Below are 24,189 nucleotides of genomic sequence, written 5' to 3' on the forward strand. Positions count from 1 at the left end.
GAGGAAGGATGTTGGACCACAGCATTTTGACTATAGTTCTTGATCCACCAGGCCATATGGGCAGTAATGGTGACCATGGGGTATTGCATAACCAGGAGTATTTGCAATCTAAGCGTCCAACTATTGCTGCTAATATGCTGTCTTGGAATATTTCAGGTCTTGCATCTAAACATGATATTCCAAAATGGGCTAAATGTATAGACTGACATGCCATATGTTTCTTTCAGGAAACCTGATCAGTACAGCCATTGCACTGTCTTGGGTTTGCCAATTTTAGTAAAGAGACTGTCTCCAACAGAAGGGGCTGCCCCTCTGGGGATGAACAGCTGTATACTGGACTGTCTTGCCGGGTCAAAGAAGTCCCGGTGCCCTCCTCGGACATTTTGTGTGTTACCTTGAGTACTGCGTCTCAAACTGTTTATTTTTATAACATGTATTTAAGGCCTGGTGGAACCAACCAGGAGTCCCTTACAGTGAATTGGCAAACACGCATTTGTCAGAAGCTCCAAGGGGTGTTATGAAGATTATGGGCGGAGACTTTAACTGCCAGTTTGGACCCCTAGATGACAGTGATGTAGCTGTTACCTTGGAACTTTTTAACCACTGGTATTTTATTGCTATTTTAAGGATATTTCATGTTTTTTTTATCACTGTCATCTGAAGTGATTGTGTATGTACTGTGTTTTTTAGGTCGAGCCTAGACAGCGAACATTCGCTATCTGGAAGACCTGTTGCATGGAGTATAGGCATATACTTCCGCCTGCCTGCCACTTCCAATAGGTTAAAGGCAGTGTTGCTTTTGTTGTGCTGTCTCCTAAGTGGTTTGACAGCCGATACATCACTTCTTGTACTTTGCTGAGGAGCACCGGCCAAGTACAGTTTACTTACCCCTGGAATGTTTTTCGGTTGCTTGGATGGACTATTTTTCTTTGTTTCCTGTCTCTTGTGTTTGTTTTCCGAGTTTGCCTATCACTTCGTCCTTACTTTACATAATCAGTAATTACAAGTAGTTGTGTTGTAACTGTGTTTTGTACTTTGTTTTTGTTGCTTTGTGTCACATGAAATCGACCTAGGAATAAATCCTCAACAGCCGACTCTCCCGGCACAGAGGGAGAGACTATACTACAATATAGTAGACTATACACTATACACTCGGGGAAACTCATCCCATAATGCTTTGCAGGCATTTGTTTTGCAACACATTTTTCCCCATAATTCAGCCTGTGGTGGTCCTAGGGCAATGGGACCACCACCAATACATTTAGAACGATATGTCATCTTGTGGGTCACACTAGGTGAGTGGGGCCCAAATATCATAACCTCTTCCACCATTCAATGTGTATTTAAATTATCTCGTAGCTGAAACTTTTGTTTTTACAGCTGAGAGAAGTTTGTGTTATAAGGGCCTTGTTTATAATAGTATTCTGACAGCCCTGGTTGGCCTGCAAATGTGTAATGTGCTATGCTGGTTATGATCTCAAAAGGATATTTGTTCCAAGGCATTTCTAACTTATTTGACTCAACATGGACATCTAGCCACCACCAGAGATATTACATCTTTTGCTAATGAATGAACACAGTTTATTTCTGATAAAGGTTCAATGTATTCACGGAAACTAATCCCATAATGCTTTGCAGGCATTCCTTTTACAACTCATTTGTGCCCATAACTCAGTGTGTGGTGGTCCTAGTGCAATGGGACCACCCCCAAAACATATAGAACAATGTGCTCTTCCTCTTCAGGTAATCTTGTGGGTCACACCAGGTGAGAGGGGCCCCAAAAATCATAACTTTTTCCACCATGTAATGCATATTTAAAACCTTTCTTGTTATAACGTTGTGGGCCTTGTTTGTAAATGTATTCTGATAGCCATGCTTGGCCTGCGGATGAAGAGTTATAATTGGCATTATTAACTTAGTTGGCTTGACTGAGACATCTAGCAACCAACGGTGGTATTGCAGTTTATTTCTCGTAAATGTTTAATGCATCCTAATGCATCCACAACTCACCTCGTAGTGGTTTGCAGACATTTGTTTTAGAACACATTTTTGCCCATAGTTCAGTCTGTGGTGACCCTAGGGCAATGGGACTACCACCAATACATCCAGAACCATGTACTTTTTCTGTTCATGTCATCTTGTGGGTCACGCTAGGTAAGAGTGGGCCCGAAAATCATAACTTCTTCCACCAGTTAATGCATCTTTAAATTCTCTGGTAGTTAAAACATTTGTTTCTACAGCTCAGAGGGTTGTGAGTTATAAGGGCCTTGTTTGTATAGCTGAAGGATGATAATTGCTTCAAGGCAGTATTAATTCAGTTGGCTGGACAGGGACATCCAGCCACAACCAGTGGTACTGCACCTTCTGCTATTGACTCTATAGGGACATCTAGCCTTAACCAGTGGTCCTGCACCTTCTGTTGTTGACTCTACAGGGACATGTAGCCATAACCAGTGGTACAGCACTGTCTGCTGGTGACTCTGCAAGGACATCCAGCCACAACCAGTGGTACTGCACCTTCTGCTATTGACTACAGGGACATCTAGTAACGACCTGTGGCACTGCACCCTTGTGCCACTGACTCCACAGTTAAATGATATTTAAAAGGCTGCTAGGCCTGAAAATGTGGAATACATTATGCCCTCAAGGGTTGATTATATGATTACACTGCTATATTCTTTATCATTCTTTTTTATGTAGTTAGTCCCTCTTGGGGCTGAATATATGTTTACGTGGCCATATTTGTTCCACATGCTATTTTTACTGTGGTGCTCTGTACAGGCTGCTCGCTATTACAGTCTGGTGCCAATTGTATGAAGGAATGCACAAACACAGTTCATTTTTGATAAAGGTTTAATGTGCTGCATGGCTAAATATTCATTAGGTCCTAAATGCAAGGTTGTCATTAACACTTACAACGCCAACAGCTCTAACTCTCGCTAATGCGAGACCTATTGCATTGCAAATGCTTGTTGTATTTACTTTTATGGCAAATTGCCGAAATAGATATCACAGTCAAGTATTTTAGCTTTCCGTTGTTGGTTGAAGCAGCATAAGGCTTTCTTCTGGTCCTGCCACTGGATGTAAAATGTTTAGCGTAGAGGGAAGTTACACTGATAATAAGGACGTGATAGTGGGAATTATTCCACCCCATTTGACCTACTAATATTTTACATTGTCTCTCTGACCCTCGTATTTGTACAAAGGTTATTGTCGCTCCTCTGGTGATACAGGTGTCCTTTGTTGGCACAACGAGACCAGAAACAACCGTAGAATAGCTAAGATGGAAGAGTGTTTTCAGTTTTAAGCCACATTATATAATGGAAAGAAAGAGGTTTATACGAAGCACAAAGGATTTTCTAGGAGGAATAGAAGGCTGTTGATTGGTTGTATTTGTCACATGATGCCTTTTAATGTTAGTTTCCTGGTGTTCTGGGAAACGTTTATTCACCATCATTTTTGTACAGCTGCTGTTTGGCTGCTGGAAAGTAAGACGCATAATCCTCACCCCATGTCCTCAGTCTTACAGTTCTTTATGGTAACAAGGAAATTGTACATTATTAGATTTTATGTCAGTTATGGTGGTGTGCGGCCAAACTAACGAGGCGCCATGACAAGTCTGTTGATTGCCCTACCACTTTCCAAGTTAACTAGCCAGCTCTGATTAAAGGCACAAAAACTGTTATATATGTTTATTGCTAGAACCTTGCAGTGCTCCAGTGGTAGTGAAGTATAGCCAGGGGCGGCCCCTCTGCTAGGGCAGAGGAGCGTCGCCCCTGCCAGCAGCAGCAGCTGCCAAACTTCTGCAATACAACAATAATAAACTGTGTTTATTATCATTGCATTGTAGAAGGGGCGGGGCCATCGGGGCTGACGAGCACAGAGTGCGCATGTATGTTTGGCCGCCCGTCTCAGGCCGGCCAAACATACATGCGCACTAAGCTCTGTCCAACCTGGAACCGCTGTGCCAGGTTGGAGAGAGCAGGCTGACTCTCCCAGTCTGCCTGGAAGCGCTCAGGCTGGGTGCTCCGACCAATCAGAACGCTGCTGTTATGCTACCAGCAGCGTGACCGCAGCGTTCAGATTGGCCGCAGGGCAGGCTGGGAGCCTGTGCCTGCGGCAAAGTAAAGAGGAGCTTCACGTTGGTGGCAGGGGATTCAGGAAAGTTTTTTTTTTAATATATGAATTTTTCTCCCCCACCCCCGCCATGTGTCGCAAGCCGCTCCTGGGTATAGCTCAGCTGACTAGGAGGTCAGGCACAAACTGGACAGTCCTTAAATGGGCATGGTTTGTTTGTTTTGCAGTGCGCCATGTTGCCTGTAAGCTGCTGTGCAAGTTCGAGGGAGCTGAGTTAACAGAAGCAACTTTAAGAAGGCAGATTCTGGTAAGAATGATTGGAAACCGACAATGGATAGCTGTTACATTTTTCTTTTCATACTTTGAATTGTTGTTAGAAAGTTTTTTGGTTAATATTTGTGCTAGCAAGCACACTAGTAGCATTAAAACTACCTCTAAACGTAAGTGTTTTGTGAAAAGGAAAAAGTGGGTTCTGTATGAACTTATATAAAAACTACTTTCATTTATGTGCATGGATTCAAGATGTGATGCTACACTCGATGGCTTCCTGAGTTGCATATTGTTCAGAGCCACGGTACTACAGTTTTTTTTTACATTTATACTGTTGCTGGAATGAGTCATTGGCTCTTTGAAAAGCTCTACTGCCCCTTTCAGATATATTTTTTCTGACCTGCCCCATAGTTCTCTTCCAGTCTACAGGGCATACTGCGGGTGGGACACATGCTTACCATGCAGTCCACCAGCAAAGCCTCGTTTTAAACATGGAGTCACTTAAAGTCAATCCCCAATCTGAGTAAGGGTAGCTACAGCCACCTCATCCCAGGCTGTGAGAAAACTGGCAGTGGTGGCAGGGTGATTCTAATCCTTGTGTACATGCATTTTTATGTTTTGGCTGCATGCGCTTGAGAGCATGCTTGCGAAATCTTTTGTTAGAAAAAAAACAACAAAAAATTAAAAGGGGCTTGGAACCAGCCCTTTACTTACCTGAACTTACCAATAGCTTACTCCAGCGTCACTCTGATTTACCTGCTTTGGATTGGCCAGCACGTTGTCATCATGTCACTTCCTGTCTTCATCTTATTCGCTGATCTTGCCGTCGATTTGCCTGTGGCCCCAAATACTCCTTTTGGTCACTTCCTATTGGACACTTTGTATGTGTCCTTCCTCTTACTGCAACGCTGAAGGTACTTTTTCTTCTTGCATGCCGTCTTCTTTCTTCACTGACCTCTCCTTTCTTTGCTGCCGTCTTCTCTGTCTTCTTTCTTCGTTCCTGTCTTCTTTTTTCTTCCAGCATGCCGTCTTCTTAGTTTGCTGACGTCGTCTTTCTTCGATGCCTTCTTCTCTGTCTTCTTTCTTTGTTGCCTCCCATCTTCTTTTTTCTTTCTGCATACTGTCTTTGGTCTTTGCTGTATTCTTTACCGCATGACGTCTTCTGTCTTCTCACTTCTGTACTCTTCCTACGTCTTTTATCTTCTCACGCGTTCTGTCTTCTCACACCTTCTGTATTCTTCTGCCTTCTGTCTTCTCACACCTTCTGTCTTCTGGTGTCTTCTGCCATCTTCTGTCTTCTTTCTTCTAACATGCATGCCAGTATGTTTCGTCTTTGTCTAGCTTAAAAATATTAGAAAAATGTTATAATAATGTTTGTTTTTAATTTAATAAAACAAACATGATTATAACATTTCTCAAATATTTGTAAGCCAGTTACATAAGAAAAAAAAGACAAAGTCGAAGCCTATTGGCTCTGCCAATGCTTGTTTTACCTCTGCCCCTAGAAGGAGACTGCCTACCACCTCTTCCCTATAAAGGTCTGGTCATGACCACTTAACTGGGTCCCTGGCCAGTTTACGTTTGTGGGTGTATGTGTAGTGTACATTGTGTGTTTCTTTGACAAATAGCATTGAATGGAGGTATTCATGGATGGTGGCCTACCTGAGACCAGCCCTTTGTCTGGCAGGTAAGATAGCCTCTATGACACTGCATGCAGGATCCCCTTCCAAAACGCCGGACTTACACATTGGATGGGTGAGACTTTCTATCACATTCCTGAATTCAGTGTAGATTACACCCATTCTGGCGAATCTCCACACCAACACATCTTTCTGTGTTTATGGCTGTCACCTAACACAATATCCTTTGTTCAACGTAGGAATTCCCTGTTGTTGTAAAATTTCCCACCCCTTGATATAGTGTTACTGACTGTTGCCTAGCAAGGATGTACTGCTGCTACTAGATTCACACCTTGACCAATTCAAGTTGGTCTGGCCTTTAACTCTCAACCCTGAAAGCCTTTCTGGTGATTCAAGCCTCATCCCTTTGCCTTCATAGTTTCCTAAATCCTGGACCTCATTTACATTGAGCTTGACATTCAGTAGACTCTATGGTGTACCTAAGAGAAAACACATCTGCTACGTTGCAGTTCTGCTGCTCAATTTCGGGTTGAATTCTGGCCGAGAAGAGTAGATGACCTGTCCAATGAGAAGAGAATTAGCCCTGTAAGAATAGCCCTGTAAAAATAGACCTGTCCTTATTCTTTTCAGAATAAGGTCCAACTGCAATGGCAAATTTACATGAAAGACACTTTAAGTAATCAACACCTCCCAGGAGCTGTGAGATCCCCACAGCCTGCTAAACTTGAAAAGTAAGACTGTCGCGTAGGTTCTCATTATCCTAATGAGACTACTGGATTTGGACGGCAGAATCACTTGTATAGCGGGGGACTGAGTCTGAACCCACACCAGGTGACACTTGTCGGCCTAATCCGGGTTTTCTTCCGGCTAGCTAGCAGTGCCTCATCATTACCCAAGAGCAGGGATGATTGGGCAACTGGGCGCATGACACAAATGACTCCTCAGGGAAATCGTGGTCACTCAGATCTCATCCGCTTCTCTACGTTACATTAGTCTCACATATGCAAGGACAATCAGAGGCAGAGTATAGTTCAATAAAGTTTTATTGAAGTAACTGCATCTTAGATAATAAAGCATGTATTGCAATAACTAGGACGATGAAGCACAACAAGATTAAAATTGTGTTAAGGAGCGTGAAACATAAAAATAACGCTACCATATTGCCACTAAGATAGTTAAGAATAGTTCTTACCTAGCACAGCATGTTAAGCTCTAATTCTGCCCTTCAGGTTCCCCTGGGAAGACATCATCCCTCATACCTGAGCAAGAGGCCTGTAGTCTATATAAGAAGCTGCAATGAAGCACTCAGCAATCAGCATACAGTTGTGGTCATCTGGCTGGAATCTCCCTCCTAACCTACAAGGGTCAAAGTAGTGTTTTTATAATAAAGCAGCTGATGTTCCAAGAAAGGATCCCCACGTAAGAGAGTGTATGTTTCTGTGAACATTAGAAACAAAGCGTACCACTTGTGCCAGCAACCTATCTTACTACAGCCTTGAGAAAAGCACAGAGTGAAAGAAATGTCTTGTTTAAGAACATAGTGCTGACCTAGGCGAAGAACAGCTAGATAGAGAAAATAAAACAAGACCGCAAATGTGGCTATTGTTAAAATAATATAACGGAGCTAGAATAAAACATATCTAGGTTAAAGTACACAGCGGTAGGCCTAGTTGTCTAAAATAACGTGTTTAAAACTATAGCTAAAATGGCTACACAACAAGACAAAGACCACAGAGAAGCATCACCTTGGTTGTGAAATTGTAAAAACACCTTTTTCTTGTGAACTGAAGTGACATTCCCTCTTAAACTCCTTGATCACCAAATTGAAGGTCAAGGATTCAGCCTCAACCCATTCTGCTTTGGAGTACGTGGTTCTTCTTTTCTTTCAAGTTGTTTCAGCACCAATGTCAGTCCCCACACCATCTAATCTAGTATCAGTGCATCCTGCCCCAGTACCATCTCTTCCTGGGTCTATCCCAGTGCTCCTACCACTGTTCACCAAATTGGGACGTGGTTTGGGTCCAGTCTCATAGGGATGCAACCCTACTCCCTCTAGTATCCTACAAAAGAGGCATCTTCTTTTCTGCCTGCAATCTATGGTGGGCTTGGCAGGTCCAAGCTCCTGTATGGGTGCTGCACAGGAAGTTCCTTGTCAGTACATCCGAAGTTCCTTGTGAGACAGAAACTCAAACTAACTCTCAGAAAGCTTCTAGATCTTACATGCATATTCACACCAGGCAATCCCATGTAGAAAAATACATGTCACAACACTAGAGTTACAGTCTTTAATACTGGACATAGTTTCAGACACTCACGCTTCCCTCATCCTTTCTTCCATACTGTACTCTTTGGCTTGTTTAAGAATTCAGAATTCAGAGTTGGGAGTGTTATGGTCATGTTTGTTGTCTTCTTATGTTCACACTACAGTGAAATTGGAGGAAATGTGCAGTGTTAATGTCAAATGTGAGGAGTTTCAATTACTGTAACTGACATAGTTATACTTATACATGAGAAAGCAAAAGACACACCTGATCACCTTCAGCTATGCTGGATCAGCCAAGCAACTTTTGTTGGCTGCCTCCTCTGCCTGCATTAGGGGTATGGCGATGACTAGCTCTGAGAATACGTTTCATAACAAAGAATAGCAGTCAGGATGTAGCATTTAAATTATTTTTTAATGCCAAAATGTATTTTTACATAACACATTTTATAAACATTTTTTTAAATTTACTTACATTTTGCTGATTGTAAAGACCAAAGGCAGGCAAACTGGATCTCCAGTAACTCAGGAGTCCAACCATGGTGATTATAATTTGAGAGACTGCGATAAAATTAAAAAGCCAGATCTATATCAGTATTCTGATTGCCGCTCTTCCCATCCTTTTCAGGACTTTGACAGTACACGAGCAAAGAGAGGGGGTTGGACTGAGTACCGAAGAAAAGAAGAATATAGCAAGCAAATTAGATCAGTATAAAGAGTGCAGAGAAAGACTTGGACTCTAATACTCAATTAAAAAACAAGAAAGTTGCAGGACTTTACAAGAAACATGCCACACCAGCTATGGATACTTCTGCAGAGCAGGACTTGGGCAAGAGCACTTCTAGACAGCACAGGAGAAGTAACAACAGTGCATCAGACTTTCCAGAGCTTTCTGGTGGTGGTTTCTTGTGGTCTCCAGAGGTTTCTGGTGGTGGGTCCAAATGATGATTTCATACAGATTGAGACTGATAGGGTTTATAATTTAAACATACAAATTAAAGGGGATATACCACAAACAAATAAAGCACTCTTCTGAATTCCTTTATCTGAAAAGTTGGACATCAGATTAGCAGAAGATGACTGACCTTCACTCTTCATTAGGGAAGCACCCTGGGGAGAGGAGATAATAGGAGTAGCCTTTTCCGCCATAGTACCCCAGGACATCAGGGAAATGAACACCAGCAAATGAGTGGTTAAACAAGCATCAGCCTTACATAGAAACCAAGCGGAGTGTGATAAACACTCTATTCCGCATGTTATCCCCTTAGGCAGAGAGCCCCAAGCACAGGCTTAATACCCCTTGAAGCCACAAGCACAGCACAATATAAAAGCAATGCTAAGTCAATTGTTATGTCAGGATATTATAGCTCCTTGTCTTTCACCAGTGAACAGTCCTCTTTTTCCAGTCTCAAAGGCAGACAGGTCCTATAGAGTAGTTTTAGATTATAGAAATCTAAGCACACATACACAAACATATGCAGTGCAAAATACCCTTAGCACAGGTTTAATGGCAAATATAATACGAAAAAAGTACAAGAAAACCCTGGACATCTTCAATATTTTTTTCAGTCAGAATATAGCATCCAAAAGCAAGTATCTTAACTGCCTTCAGTTTCAATTAAGTGCATTACTTGTTCAAACGATTGCCCATGGGGTAGAAGAATAGCCCTGGACTATTCTCAGCATGCATAATGGTGATCTTAAAACCAGATCCTATAGGCACTATCATACATTGAGGACACCTAACTCACAGATGACAATTAAGATGTACACCTAACTATGGTGGACCGGATAGTGACAATACTAACATCACATGGTGACAAGATTAACTTTAAGAAGCCTACTATTGCCTACCTGAGAGTGACCTTTCTTAGACATGAGCTATTCAGTGAGAGCAAGAGTTTGACACCTGCTTTCCTTCAGAAATGTGCTGTCTTGCAACCTTCCAACACACTGGAGAAGTTACAATCCGTTTTGGTGTTTCTTAACTTCGGACAAGCTTACTGCCACATTATACTCAGCAAGTGATGTCCTTGTACGACTTAATTTCCCCCATGTTTTCTGCAAAACAATGAACAAGCAAACACACTGATATCTTGCGTGTGCTACAAGCTGATATGATATAGAAAAGATATTTACAGACTAGAGATAAAAAAATGAACCAAGTATTAAACGTTGTGCCAAGCTGCAGAAATTACACATATGAAATCTACAATGAGGGACAGAAGATTTCCATAGTGTACAAGTAACACTTGTATTCTCCAGCAGAAGCATTGTTTGCTTCCATAGAGTAAATTCTTGCAACTGCGCAAACAGCTGTTTTGAAAAAGCGCCTGTTGGCGCATGGAAAATGATGAATTGTGTCTTCTCCTGCATTGGCACTAAAGGCAGCCCCTAAGGCAAGCATTCCTAATGTTTAGTCTTTACACTCGAGATCGCTGCAGTGGACCTCTTCATGATGTGCAGTGGATGTAAAGTTTCAGTATGATCTGACTGTTCGGACACAGGATTTCCTCCTGTTTGAACAGAATGTCACTCCTGCTCCAAAAGACTTATCCACTGAGTCGTACCAGGGCATGTTCTACACAGACAACTCTGCACAACCTGAGGTAGGAACCAAAAAGAAGTTATCCATATCCTACACAGCAGTGCATGGTGTAGTGACAAATGGTGAGTTTCACCCACAGTGCATCCATGCCAAAATATTAGGTGACAGCCCTACACAACATGTAGAGCTTCATGCTCTGGCACTTGCATTGCAGAAGGCTGACCCACCAGTTCCCACACTAATAGAATCAGATTTTTTGTTATGTGTGCAAGGTTACAGTGTTGATTTAAAACACTGATGTCTGAATGGAATCAAAGATTTGAAAGGGAAACCTATTAACCTTTAGGGAAAGGTTGCTGCCTTATAAGATAAGCTTCCATTCGTCCATGTGACTCATAATTTGGGCCGTCAGCGTTCTGGGAAGGAAATATGCGTCTAACTTAATGCAAAGGCTGCAGTACAGGCTGTTGAAATTGCTGTCTTAACCAGATCACAGACAAAGATCAACATAGATATACTAGTAGTGATAGAGGCGACATTGAAGAATGAAATGCCTCCAGCTACTTTTTCTCTTAAATATTCCTACACCCTCAATTCAGTTATTGCTCCTGTGTTTACTATACCCACAGTGCGAAACAGAATAATTCCTAATCAGCTGTTCAGATTATACTTAATCTAAGCAGCCCATGAAGGGTTGGCGTGTGGTCATGCTGGGATAAATGCAACTGTAACAACGCTACAGCAATATTACTGGTGGCCTTGTTTATATGAACAGATTGTTAGAAACTGGGTCTCTGGTTGGCAGAGGTATACACCCATGTCCAAATAGAGACCGGAATCATAGTCAGGGTAAGTCACAACACAATCCAAATTATCCTGTGCTCACCCTCTGTTAGCTTGGCACAGAGAAGGAGGCTTAACTTAGAAGGCAACCTGTAAAGTATTTGTGCAGTAACTCATACAGTGACACAGTGAAAACACCAGAAAAAGTACTGCACACCAGTGTAGAAAAGTAGATAATATTTATCTGAATAAAATAAGATCAAAACAACCAAAAAATCCAATATGCACAAGTCGAGATATCACTTTTTAAAGGTTCAAATGAGTCTCAATCCTTAAGAATCAGTGGTTGTATCCTTGTAACACAATACCTGGGATGCATCAAAAATAACAACGCATGGGGGCCCCAGAGGAGGAGATGTGTTGAAAAATAAGGCGCTGCATTGGATTTTCCGGCGTTGCACAGATGATGCGTCATTTCTTTTCACGCTGCAAGGTTATGCATTGATTTCTAGCAGCACAGCCTTGGTTCCTCACTGCGATGCAGGGATATTTTGGCACCCAGGGACGATGCGTTGAAAATCCTTGATGCGTTGGTAGAAGGAACAGGCACTGCATTGATCTGGCAGGCGATGCTGTGAATTTTCAGCCGTGAGGTAGATGCTGCTTCGATTTCTGAAGGCGTTGTGTCGATTTTCTGACACATGGGGATTTTCTTCTTTTTGGTGAAGTCTTTGTGGCCCTGAGACTTCAGAACAGGAGGCAAGCTTAATCCAAGTCCTTGGAGAGCACTTGTGGGGAAGGCAGAGTGCTTCCAACAGAGTCAGAGGTCAGCAAGGCAACAAGCAGAGCAGCAGTCCTTATCAGCAAAGCAGTCCAGGTGAGTCCTTTGGGCAGCCAGGCAGACCCTCTGACAGAGTCCAGTGTAGATCCAGAAGTGTCTAATGTGGTGGGGTCAGAGACCCAGTATATATATCCAAAAATGCCTTTGAAGTGGGGGAAACTTCAAAGAGTAGTTTTGAAGTGCACAAGTTCCCATTTTGGTCCAGTCCTGTCTGCCAGGATTCCTGTGGGGGGTTGTCAGTCCTTTGTGTGAGGGCAGACCATTGGCCTTTGAAATGTAAGAGCGAGTCCCTCCACCCTTCCGGCCAAGGGAGACCCTCTCAGTATGCAGATGAATGCAGATGTGGCTGAGTGTCCTGTGTTTATGGCTGTCTGGGTGGAATGCACAAGGGGAGCTGTCAGCCAGCACAGACCAGATGTGTATTGGAGCCAGGCTGTAAGGCACAGATGGCAGCAAATGAGGAGAAATGCCCACTTTCTAAAAGTGGCATTTCTAAAATAGTAATATCAAATCCAACTTCACCAGTAAGCAGGATTTTCTATTACCATTCTGGCCATACCAAACATGACAGGCTACTCCTTTCAGATCAGAATCTACTACATAAAAGTACATAAGGGCAGTTGTAATGCTGACCTATGAGAGGAGCAGGCTGCACACTAGTGGAAAACGAATTTGTGAGTTTTCCCTACCAGGACATGTTAAACACATTAGTACATGTCCTGCCCTTTACTAATGTAGCACCCTGCCCTATGGGTTACTTGCAAAAAGAACAGATGATGGACGGAATGCAGAGCAAATCAAACATTCACCACCAGTCACAAAGATCTGGGTTTAATCCATCATTTTCTTTGCTCACCACGCCACCCCAGGTTGGACCCAGTCATATGCAAATCAGTATTGACCCTGTTCGTCATGGGAACAGTCCAGCCCGAACTGCCAAGCCAGGTCCTCCCTGGACCAGAAACAATGGAGGGAGGCATTAAAAAAGATGTGGGATGACCACCCTAAGGCTGTCAGGTCTAACACAGATCTAAGATTATGTTTGACAGTGTGATATGTGTCAACAGATCAAAGCCTCTACTGTTAAAATACCCTCACAGACTCCCCTCAGTGTCTCCAATGTACTGTGTAGAGTTGTATATTTGGACCTTGTCAGGCCAATGAACTCTTAAACAATATAAGTACATATTGGTGCCAATGGATTCTTACAGGGATGATATGTCTGCTCTGGGAGAATGTCTGCAATTCAGTAATACGTATTGAGCAGAGAGTGAAGGGTTAGTTGAGCGCGCGAACAGCGCACTTAATGAAGCCTTGCCTGCTAGTGTACTTAGTTCAGGTCTTAGTTGGTACTGTCAACTGTATGGAGTCCAGAGAGTTTTAAATAACTTGCCTAGACTAGTATTGGGATGGTGCTCTCCATACAAGGTTGTCTTCGGGGTGCCTATGTACTTACTTGGCCTAGATAATCCTGGGAAGGTTGCAGGTGAAAGAAGAATTTAACCAGGACCAATGTTTAACTATCTTACAGAACGTCAAAAAGGTCAGAGAGAATCTGTCTAATGTGAAACATTCTGAAGCCTTCACTAGTGAAGAGAAGGTTTGAACAGCTGCTGACACCTGGGTCCCACAAGAAGGGGATCTAGTTTAAGGAAAGATCCATGATAAACAAGCTTTTGAGCATCCTACAGACCACCTGTTCCAGTTCTTGGTTGAAAGGCAACCAAACTGGAATCCTGCCTCCTTTGGCTGTGCCAAAAAAAAAGCAACAGGTGTCCATTAACCACATTAAGAGGCACTATTTGGCTGATTCTGTAGAGCAGGACATTCTGGACAACAAGAAGGATTCAGAGTAGAACTTGTCAGTCTCTCCGTAGTGTGAATGAACTACCCGTAGAAGAGCACAGTCACATCACTAGCTTGAGTACCCAGTGGAGGATATTTGAGCCTAGTGTGTCTCTAGTTTTACATCAAACAACGAATTCCAAGGAAGAATCTGACACTGCCATTACTACAGTTGCCAATGTTCCAAGCAGTGCCATGGTTTATTATGAACCCTGTGTTAATCAACATCAACTGAGATGATACCTTTTCGAGAAACAACAGATTTTCCATCACACTCCATAGTCTCTTTACGCCATCAATTTCTTGTTGCATATCATTGTTTTAGTAACAGCTACCTAATACCATTGTGGTCCTATGTTTGGATTGCTACAGGAGTGTTTTTTTCAGCATGTGGGTGATAACGCTATTGTTTTACTGCTAATGACCGGACATTACAGTTGCCGTATGTGTTGAAAGTTTCAATGAATGATGTGATTATTCCTGGTTCTATTTGAGAGGACTGGGACACAGACTATAAAATGTATGATGTCTTATTTACAGATGTGTAACACCTTGAATAATGAAGACCCATATTTGAATGCAAATGATTACAAAAGTATGTATTGTTTCCATCATATGCACATCATTACATACATCAAACTACCTATCCTAGAAAAATGTACAATGTCATACAATGGGAGCATTGTGAAGCTCAGCCCCCTAATATTCATCAGTATGTCTTAAGGAAATTTCCCTATTTTGAAAGTGAGGACAGGTTGCATCCCTCAACTTTATAATTTTCACAACATCCACAACAACTCTAGAAGAGCTGAATTATCACTAGCAAACTGATTTATTCAGAAGAATTTAATCATAATTTGGCCATACAGGGATATGAATATTAGAAAGAAAATATTAATGAGATAAAGTATTTGGGAACCATATATTGGCAAGTTCAAGGTAAAGAAGTCCTGTTCCAAGCATGCACTATACCTAAAGAAATGATTTATTGAATGACACTATCAGCAGTCTACCGGTCTCAGATTTGGAAGTGCAAAATACCTTCAGTGCTTCCAAAACCTTTTTAGCACGACAAACGTTTGTGAACCACTTAACTTTAATGGACATGAGGGGGGCGATTTGTTAATGTAACTAAAGTATAGTGTGGTAGCGTACTGTTATTTACAGACAGCACATTTCCATCGAAATGGCCACTAAATTTGCTCAGAAATACAGTTTTACTGATAAAACTATATTGCATTCAAATTATATTGCATGGACATAGGGTTCAGTGAATATTTATAATTTGTGCATCAACAAGTAAAGTACCTTGATTTGTTTTGATGCTATTAAAATTTTTGTGTCCATCATACTTTCCGGACTGCAGAATGGGTACAGTTCATTTACGCTGTTATACTTTTTGTAGTGTATTACAAAAATGACATCCCTACAGCCTTTCGTTTTAATTCTCTCTTTATCCAGCAAGGTTTTTACATCATTAACTTTACTTTTCTTTCATCAACTACAAAGCGAGAGGAGCTTGCAAACACCATTCTCAATGTAAAAAAAAATAAGTGGCAAATTGTCCGAAGATATAGCCTGCCATTTGAGCTCAGTCTTTGAAGCACAGCAAATGTGACAAAATAAATACAGACTTGAAAGTTATCCTTATTTATTGCTTGGACTTTCGCAACCCACCAAAAATCGGCTTACAACCCTCTAGTGGGTCACACACCACAAATTTGGAAACACTGCTCCATAACAAAAGTTAACTGAATGCTGTTTACCAATTGGCAACCAAAAATAAACATTTCTGACTGAAATAAATGCGATTATACAAAATGGAATTTATAATTCCTCACATTTATCTCCTGAAGATTTAGCCTTGTGTCCCTTTGACTCCAACACATGCATGCATTGCTTCCTTTCCAACACCCCTGGTCCGAAAGCTAATAGACCTGATCCATTATATAACAGTTGCATACCTGTAGTTCTTGCCACATGCGTGTGGTGAGCTGTGCCAGCATTGACTAGCACATTCCAGTCTTGGATGTGAAGGACTATTTGTCCTTAATTAAGGAAAATCTGGATTTTTCTGATTTTCTGGGGGTCCACGCCACAGTTGAAGTAAACAATTTATAGTGACAGGAATATATGCTATTTTCAATGACTGGAACAAATACTGTGAAAGAGAAGCTGCAGAAAGAATTCGACAGATAGATTAAGAAAACATGCAAGTAGTTATTATCACAGGATTATTGACAAAGGCACACAGTTTCCAAAAGAGTGTACATTTCGAACAACATCATGCCTTTAGCATCAGATCTTCTTAAAGGAGCTGTAGGTCTTTTACAGCATAACCAGCCTTGGTTAAGAACTATTATACACACATAAACACAGGGCCTTACAAAGTATCTAATCAGGTTATATGCCCTGGCAACTTCTAAATGAAACAGCAATTTTTGAATCTTGCAATTTGATGCTAGCTCAGACAAAATGTCTAAAAAATAATCAACATACACTTTTTAAAGTATTGAGCAAATAGAAGGAATTTGCTTACCCATTACAACTTTTAATGTTCATGATTGTCAGAAATAATATGTCATTAGACTGGTACGATTCTCATCTTTCAATTTATGTACATTTCTCTTTTTTGTTGCATGCGTTTAAATGAAGTGTTTCCAGCTGCAGAAATGCTTTTGGACAAAAGTCCCAAATGGAAAAGTATTTATTTCCAAAGGACAAGACTACCAGGTCATGAATTCTTTTACCAATGAGAGAAAGGGTTTTGTGAGCAAAGGTTATAGGGTCTTCCCTGGCCTTAAGGTGGGGTTCACCATGGCTCTTGAGAGCCCTCTCAGTACTACTGTAGGACCCTGCTGTGCCCCTGCTCCTGGGGCATGGCAAACCAAATATGCACAGTTTTACTCAGCCCTACTGACTTCTGAGGTGCTTATTTGGCCTATGACTATTTGATTCCGTTTGTACGTGCTGGTACATGTTTTACTCTTCCCTTCTTTTATTTTATTAAAACATCCACCTCAGCTGGCTGGCAGGACATGCCCCCCGTTTAGGGCACCCGGGCACCGATTCTTCAGACCACACGGGAGCCCCGCTCTTGCATTCTTCACAACCAGCATGAATGGAGAGTGCACAATCAGAACTTTCCTTTCATGCTGGCTGGTAAGTAGGCTCTCATTTTCTGTCTGGCCCGCCTGCCTTAGCGTGGATGGGGTAGATCTGTAGGTTGATTCTTCTACTCCTCCATGAGAAGCACGAGGCATGTGAGCCCACTAGTGAACTTTTGACCGGTAGGAGCCTTTTCCCTCACTGGCCATTCCTGAGACTCTCTAGGGTCCCTGGGCCTGATGTTAGCAGTAGGGTCCAGTTTATTAATCCAAGTTAATGTTGGAGTGCAACACGCTGTATGCAGCAAGGGCCCTTTTGGGGCATTGTGCCTCCCCGGGAGTACTTGCTTTCTTCGCATGACAGTGCACGTTTTAGCTGCTGGTCCTTCTGAGTGCTGGTCCTCCCTGGGAGCTAATTATAAACCCTCAAAAATGGTATAAAGCTTTTCTCATCCTGGCAGCCTCAGGAACCCACTGGGCAGCTACAGCAAGCAAGGTTGGTCGGATGTTGCTTTCTCCTACCCCATTGGGACAAAATCAATAAGGGTTTCTGTCCTAGGGTTATGGTGGCCTGCTCCATTCACCAGGAGTGCTTGTTTTAAGTCTCCTAGCCCCTAGAACATTAAGAATTTCCTCTAGGTTTTTTAATATTGCTTTCAGAGCTCCTGGCTTTTAAGGTTTTGGTCATGTTTGGGAGCTTATTATGACTGCTTTTCCCTTGATGAGGAAGAGCTCAGAAACTTGTACCTAAGTACCTTCGGAGCCTACTAGTGTTGTTGGGCGTTGTCTCTCAGCAGCACCCTGCAGCTATCAAGGTAGACACACTACCTGCCCACACTCCTCAGGTCCCACTTCCTCCTGGCAACTTGAAGGGCGCTGTGTGTCTTGCAGTTTTGCTCGAATGCGGATTTACCTTAAACAAATGAAACACAAGAGGGATTTGGCAAAGCAGGAACAGTCTGTTTAATTAAACGCAGGGGCCAGGAGAGCACACTACAGAGTTGGGGTCTGATGACTGTCTCTCAAAGTTACAGTTTTCAGTGTCTCTATACATTTTCTCTTGGTATAATAAACCAATTGAATACTTTGGGGAAAGGAATCTGGGCCTAGTCACGAGACCATAAATCTGACCACCTGATAAGTTGTGCAGGTGGGTCTCGACCTTGCATAGAAATAGTGTGGGCCAGTAGGTAACATGTACAGATGTTCGGCATGGGGAGCGCGAGATCACTGCATGTAGTGTGTGTGTATTGTATTGTGATTGGCTGAATGTTCCTAACTTCGTGTGGCGTCTAAGTTCATAGTGTTTCACTGGTCTTCTATCACTCAAATGAATTTTGTAGTGGGTGTGAGATGAATATAAACGCATTGTGAGTTTGAGCTTACTGCATATTTGTGTTTTGTGATTGTGCAAAGGTATTGTCCTCCCAGACACTTGCCCCTTCCTGCCGTGGTTGTGGCCCGGTCCTTGCTGTTCACTATCTGCTGAATGCAGGATGCCTTTGGATTGACATGGGCTTGGTTTTGCAGATAGGGATTTTGCGGCCCAGGCTTATCCCCCTCTATTCATGGTACGCTTTTAAGTGGTATCGGTCGGCCATGTGGCCTATTCTGTGGCAATAGTAACATCCTATGAGGTCTGGTGGTTGCCAGCCTCCCTGACCTCTTCCGTTAGGACTGGGTGAAAACGCTTTGGGGTTCTGAGGCAGAGCTCCCTTCAAGTCTGGTGCCATTTGCACGCTTGCAGCCAATGGTGCCCCCTCGAGAGCGGTCTCTTTCAATTTATGTTGCACCAGCTTAGTGGCATTCCTCTGGGTTCGCTCCTGCTTTTCCTTGTCCTTTTCCTGTTTCTTTCTATAATAATGTAATATGTGGGCCTAGATTTCCCCCCAAGGATGGTGTCTAACCCTACTATGCTGTCCAGTCCACTCTGTATTTCGGTGGGGAGCCCCTTTTTGGGGATGTTGTAAAAGAATGCAGCATCTGGACCTGTGTCTTTCCATGGCTGTCCTGTCTCCTGTCCCCATTGTTCCCTCATTCTGTCTAGAAATTAGTCATAATTTACCCAGGCTTTATTCTCTCCGCCATCAATCCTCCTACATTCGGGCAGTCAGGGGACATTTCCTTCAGGGCTGTTCATATCTGGTGTCTGAATGAATTGAACGTGGCCCCCTCATGCTCTGTGTTAGTCAGCGTGACTATTGGGATGCAGGCTTGGGAAAACATTCTGTTGGTCTGCTCTCCGATGATGCTGCTGAGCAGACTCTTGACATCACCTGTTGCCAGGTTTATTCCCGCAGTGTTTTTCTCAAAACATGTGATCCATATTTCCTGCTCGTCCTCTAGCTTGAAGGATTCCTTCTCCGACCAGGGTCTATCATAGTGGCCCTCCCTTTTAGTCCAGTGGGTCAGCAGGTATCAAAATGGTCACGCAAAGACCTGGGTTTCTGGAAACTATCTCTCTAGGGGTCAGTTTGTCTAACCGGCAACCGTTCGGGGGGAGCGGCAGACATAATTGTCGCTGCTCTCCTCGTGCATGCATAAGGGTGTCATTTTGCTTTTCCTATGCATTAGTTGGGTTTGGACTAGGCTACTCTGATCACTGATTCATTGGTCGGCCCCTTTCCTACGCTGATGTCTATCAGGGTTTGGATTCGCTATAGGGGCCTTCCTTCTGGTTCCACTTCGGACTCCTCTTGTGGAGCGCAAGGCCTAGCTCCGCTCTCCTCCGGAGGAGGGTGCGTTACTCTGTTCTCCCTTTATGCTTCCCAGGCTAGAGCTCGCTCTCTTTCTCTCCTCAACCCACACCTTCCTTCTAACGCCCACCTGGGCTTCCTCCTTCGCTTGCTGCTGTGCGCACTTCTCCTTGGTGGGAACACACCCTCAAGCTTACACTCTTCTGCTGCCTGGGCATACTTTGGGGGAGTGTACCCTGTGGCTCCCTCCCTGACATCGCACCTTATAAAGACTGGGAATTCACTCCACTGCCCCCCACTGGTGGTGTCACTTTCCAGGACCGCTATGAACCTCCTAGTCACCTGAGAGCATTCTACCAGATGGGTTGGAGTGTATGCTCCCTACGGAGTTTGAACAACAGAGCATGGCAGATGGGTGTCAAGCTTGGGGGAACCTCTGTGCCAACCTGGGCTGGCGTCCCTCCAGCTCTGGATCCAGCGACTCCAGGCCCCATAACCTGTGGATTGGTGTAACCTAGGACAGGATCGGCTGGGATGGCAGGCATCAGAGAAAGCACTTCCGTACCTGTGTACGGTGGGGGAGGTGTGGAAATCTTGCTTTCAAGTTCTGGGTGGTTGCAGGTCGGGGCCACCTCGAAGATGGCCCATAGTTCCAACAGTGCTTCTCTTTTTGCCTTGTTTTACCCTATAAAATGTGTCTGAATATGTGTCCTTGTGTGCTCTATTGTGTTGGTGTGAAAGGTTCCCCCTCTGGCCAGGGTAACGTGTGTGCCTTAGTATGTATATGCCATTTACAGCAGTATTTATCTAGCTTTTTTAGCCTGCATGGGGAATCTAGTTTGCCTGTGGCTTAATGGCAACTACATGATGGGTTGGGAACATTTTTTAGGGGGCTAGTACAGTTCGAACTTATTTAAGTTTTAAATTATCCTAAGTCCTATTCTGTTCGTGGGGTAAAATATGTACACAGGAGCATGCCAGCAATAACTACTAGCTACGAGCTCAATTTTTTGACAGTGATGCATCAAGTAGACTTTTCACAGTACATAAAAAAGTATATGAAGAGTCACAACCTGTAAGAAAGTGCAGTGGTTAAATTAAAAAATCGTAAACCGTTTTAGCGGTGGATTAGCAGACATGGAATAAATATTTGTGAGAGAAAGACAGTGACTTCTTTATGTGAATGCCAAGTTCCCTGGCTCAGTGCATGACGCTTACACCCTGCGGAATAGTAGCATCCCTTATGTGATGGGTCAACTCCAGAGGCACCGTGTGTGGCTATTAGGTGAGCACCTGGAAGGAAGTCAGTGGGAATGGTTGTCTGGGTCTGGGGATATCACTCCAGGTTAGTGCTTGTCTAACAGTTGTCCCTCGCCATTTGCAGGTGACTCTGGTTACCCCAACCTGTCATGGCTACTGACCCCAATGAGGAATCCCAGGACAAGGGCAGAGGAATGCTACAATGAGGCCCATGGGCGAACATGGCGGATAATAGAGCGGACCTTCGGCCTCCTGAAGGCCAGGTTCATGTGCCTCCATATGACAGGTAGATCCCTATTCTACTCACCAAAGAAGGTGTGCCAGATCATCGTAGCCTGCTGTATGCTTCACAACTTAGCTTTGCGACGACAGGTGCCTCTTCTGCAGGATGATGGTCCAGATGGCGGTGCTGTTGCAGCTGTAGAGCCTGTGGACAGTGAAGACGAGGAAGCAGAAGAAGAGGACATGGACAACAGGAACTCGGTGATCCTGCAATATTTCCAGTGAGACATAGGTAAGAATACAAACCTGCCTACCACATATACTTTAACACTACTACCTCTCTACTGTCTGTCGTTTTCACCCAGTGTATGGTCACTGAGTTGTCACTTTCCCTTACGATTTCACAGATGTGGGTCCCAATGTGTGACATCAGCTTTGATTCCTCATGGACTAGAGCTGTGTGACATAGGTATGTTGACATTACAATTGAAAGAGCATTTTGCCACAGTAATTGCTAATACACTATTCCAAAATCACAGACTGACTCCAGATTGTTTTGTGCTTCAAGGGTGTTTATTTAAGTTCTCAATATCGGAGGGGGTTGTAAAATGGTGAGGGGTGATGGTGGAGGAATGTTCATGGCAGAGTCCAGTCTATTAGTCTTACAGGTGCATTGCCCAAATGGGCATAGGAAGTGGAGCTGAGGCAGTTTAAGGATGGACATGGTGACAAAGTGGGACTGAAGGATGACATTCAGGGTGGTCTCATTTCTTGGGGGGGGTCTTGGCATCGTTCTCCTTCTTTGTCCTGGATCTCAGGGACCGTTTGTGGGGTGGTTCCCCTCTGCAGGGGGTGGGGTGCTGGTGTGGTGGTCCTGTGGCGGTGCCTCCTGTCCACTAGCGCCGGCGGAGGTGGTGGGCAGTTCATCGTCCATGCTAGTGTCAGGGGCCCCTTGTTGTGCCACAGTGTCCCTCCTGGTGTTGAGTACTTCCTTCAGCACCCCTACGATGGTGCCCAGGGTGGAATTGATGGCTCTGAGTTCCTCCCTGAAGCCCAAATACTGTTCCTCCTGCCGGCACTGGATGTCCTGAAACTTGGGCAGTACCGTTGCCATCGTCTCCTGGGAGTGGTGGTAGGCTCCCATGATGGAGGAGAGGGTCTCGTAGAGAGTGGGTTCCCTGGGCCTGTCCTCCCCCTGTCGCACAGCAGCCCTCCAGTTCCCCTGTGTTCCTGGGCCTCCGTCCCCTGGACCGTGTGCCCACTACCAATGCCCCCAGGCCCCTGTTGTTGGGGTGGTGGGTTAGCCTGGGTTCCCTGTAGTGGTGGACACACTGCTACTTGACGTGTCCTGGGGACAGAGGTATGGGCCTGCTTGGTGGGTGCTTTGCTGGTGTTTCCAGAGGGGGGAAGCTCTGTGGTGGCCTGTGACTGTGTCAGGGGAACCGACTGTCCAGAGGTCCCCGATGGACCGGGCTGGTCATTTAGATCCAGTTGGACAGAGCTGCTGTCATCACTGTGGGCCTCTTCTGTTGGTGGTGTGGACATGTGTGGACCCTCCTGTCCGGTGACGTTGGGTAAGGGACCTGTAGGGGTATAAAAGGATGTTTATTACATCTGTGTGTGCCATGGTGTGGAATGGGTGGGTGTCCATGTACCCCAGTGCTTGCATTCCTGTGTAGGACCTTGTGTGATGATGGTTTAGGGGGTTGTATGGGTATGTGCAGTGGGCATGCTTTGGTGATGGGTGTCCATGCTTTGTTGTTGCATGCAGGGCTTGGTGTTGGGATGTGTTGGTTGTGATAGTGGAACATTTGTGAGGAGTAGGAGGGATGGGGGTGAGGGTGAGGGTGGGGGTATGTGATGGCATGCAGGTAGGGTGGGGATGTAATAGTTAATATTTGACTTACCAGAGTCCATTCCTCCATCTACTCCTGTGAGGCCCTCAGGATGCAGAATTGCCAAAACCTGCTCCTCCCATGTTGTTAGTTGTGGAGGAGGAGGTGAGGGTCCGCCGCCAGTCCGCTGAACCGCAAGGTGGTGTCTTCCCCCATAGGTCGTTCCACCTCTTCCTGATGTCATCCCGATTTCTTGGGTGCTGTCCCACTGCGTTGACCCTGTCCATGACTCTGCGCCATAGCTCCATCTTCCTAGCTATGGAGGTGTGCTGCACTTGTGATCCGAATAGCTGTGGCTCTACCCGGACGATTTCCTCCACCATGACCCTGAGCTCCTCCTCAGAGAACCTGGGGTGTCTTTGCCGTGCCATGGGGTGGTGTGGGTGATGTATGGGGTGGTGTGTGTAGTGATAGGTGGCGTGATATTTAGTGGTGTGTTGTGTGAGGTGCGTGGAAGTTCTGTGGGTGATGGTATTGTGTGCCTGTGGATGCTTGGTAGTTGTTTGTGGTGTCTCTGTCTGGCCTTCGTTCTGGATTTTTGGTCGTAGGGGTTTGTGGGTGTGTGTTTTATATTGTATTGGGTGTGTGGGAGTGGTGTGTGTATGTGTATCAGGTGTGTGTGTTTCGAATTGTCCAATGTGGTAGTGTTTTGTACAAGTGTGTGTATTTTGAGCGCAGCGGTGTGTACTGCCAATGGAATACCGCTGTTGAAAGAGTGCCGTGTGGATTCGTGTGTCGTGATAGT

The sequence above is a fragment of the Pleurodeles waltl genome, chromosome 2_1 (assembly GCF_031143425.1).
Source record: "Pleurodeles waltl isolate 20211129_DDA chromosome 2_1, aPleWal1.hap1.20221129, whole genome shotgun sequence".
In the NCBI taxonomy this organism is placed as follows: domain Eukaryota; kingdom Metazoa; phylum Chordata; class Amphibia; order Caudata; family Salamandridae; genus Pleurodeles; species Pleurodeles waltl.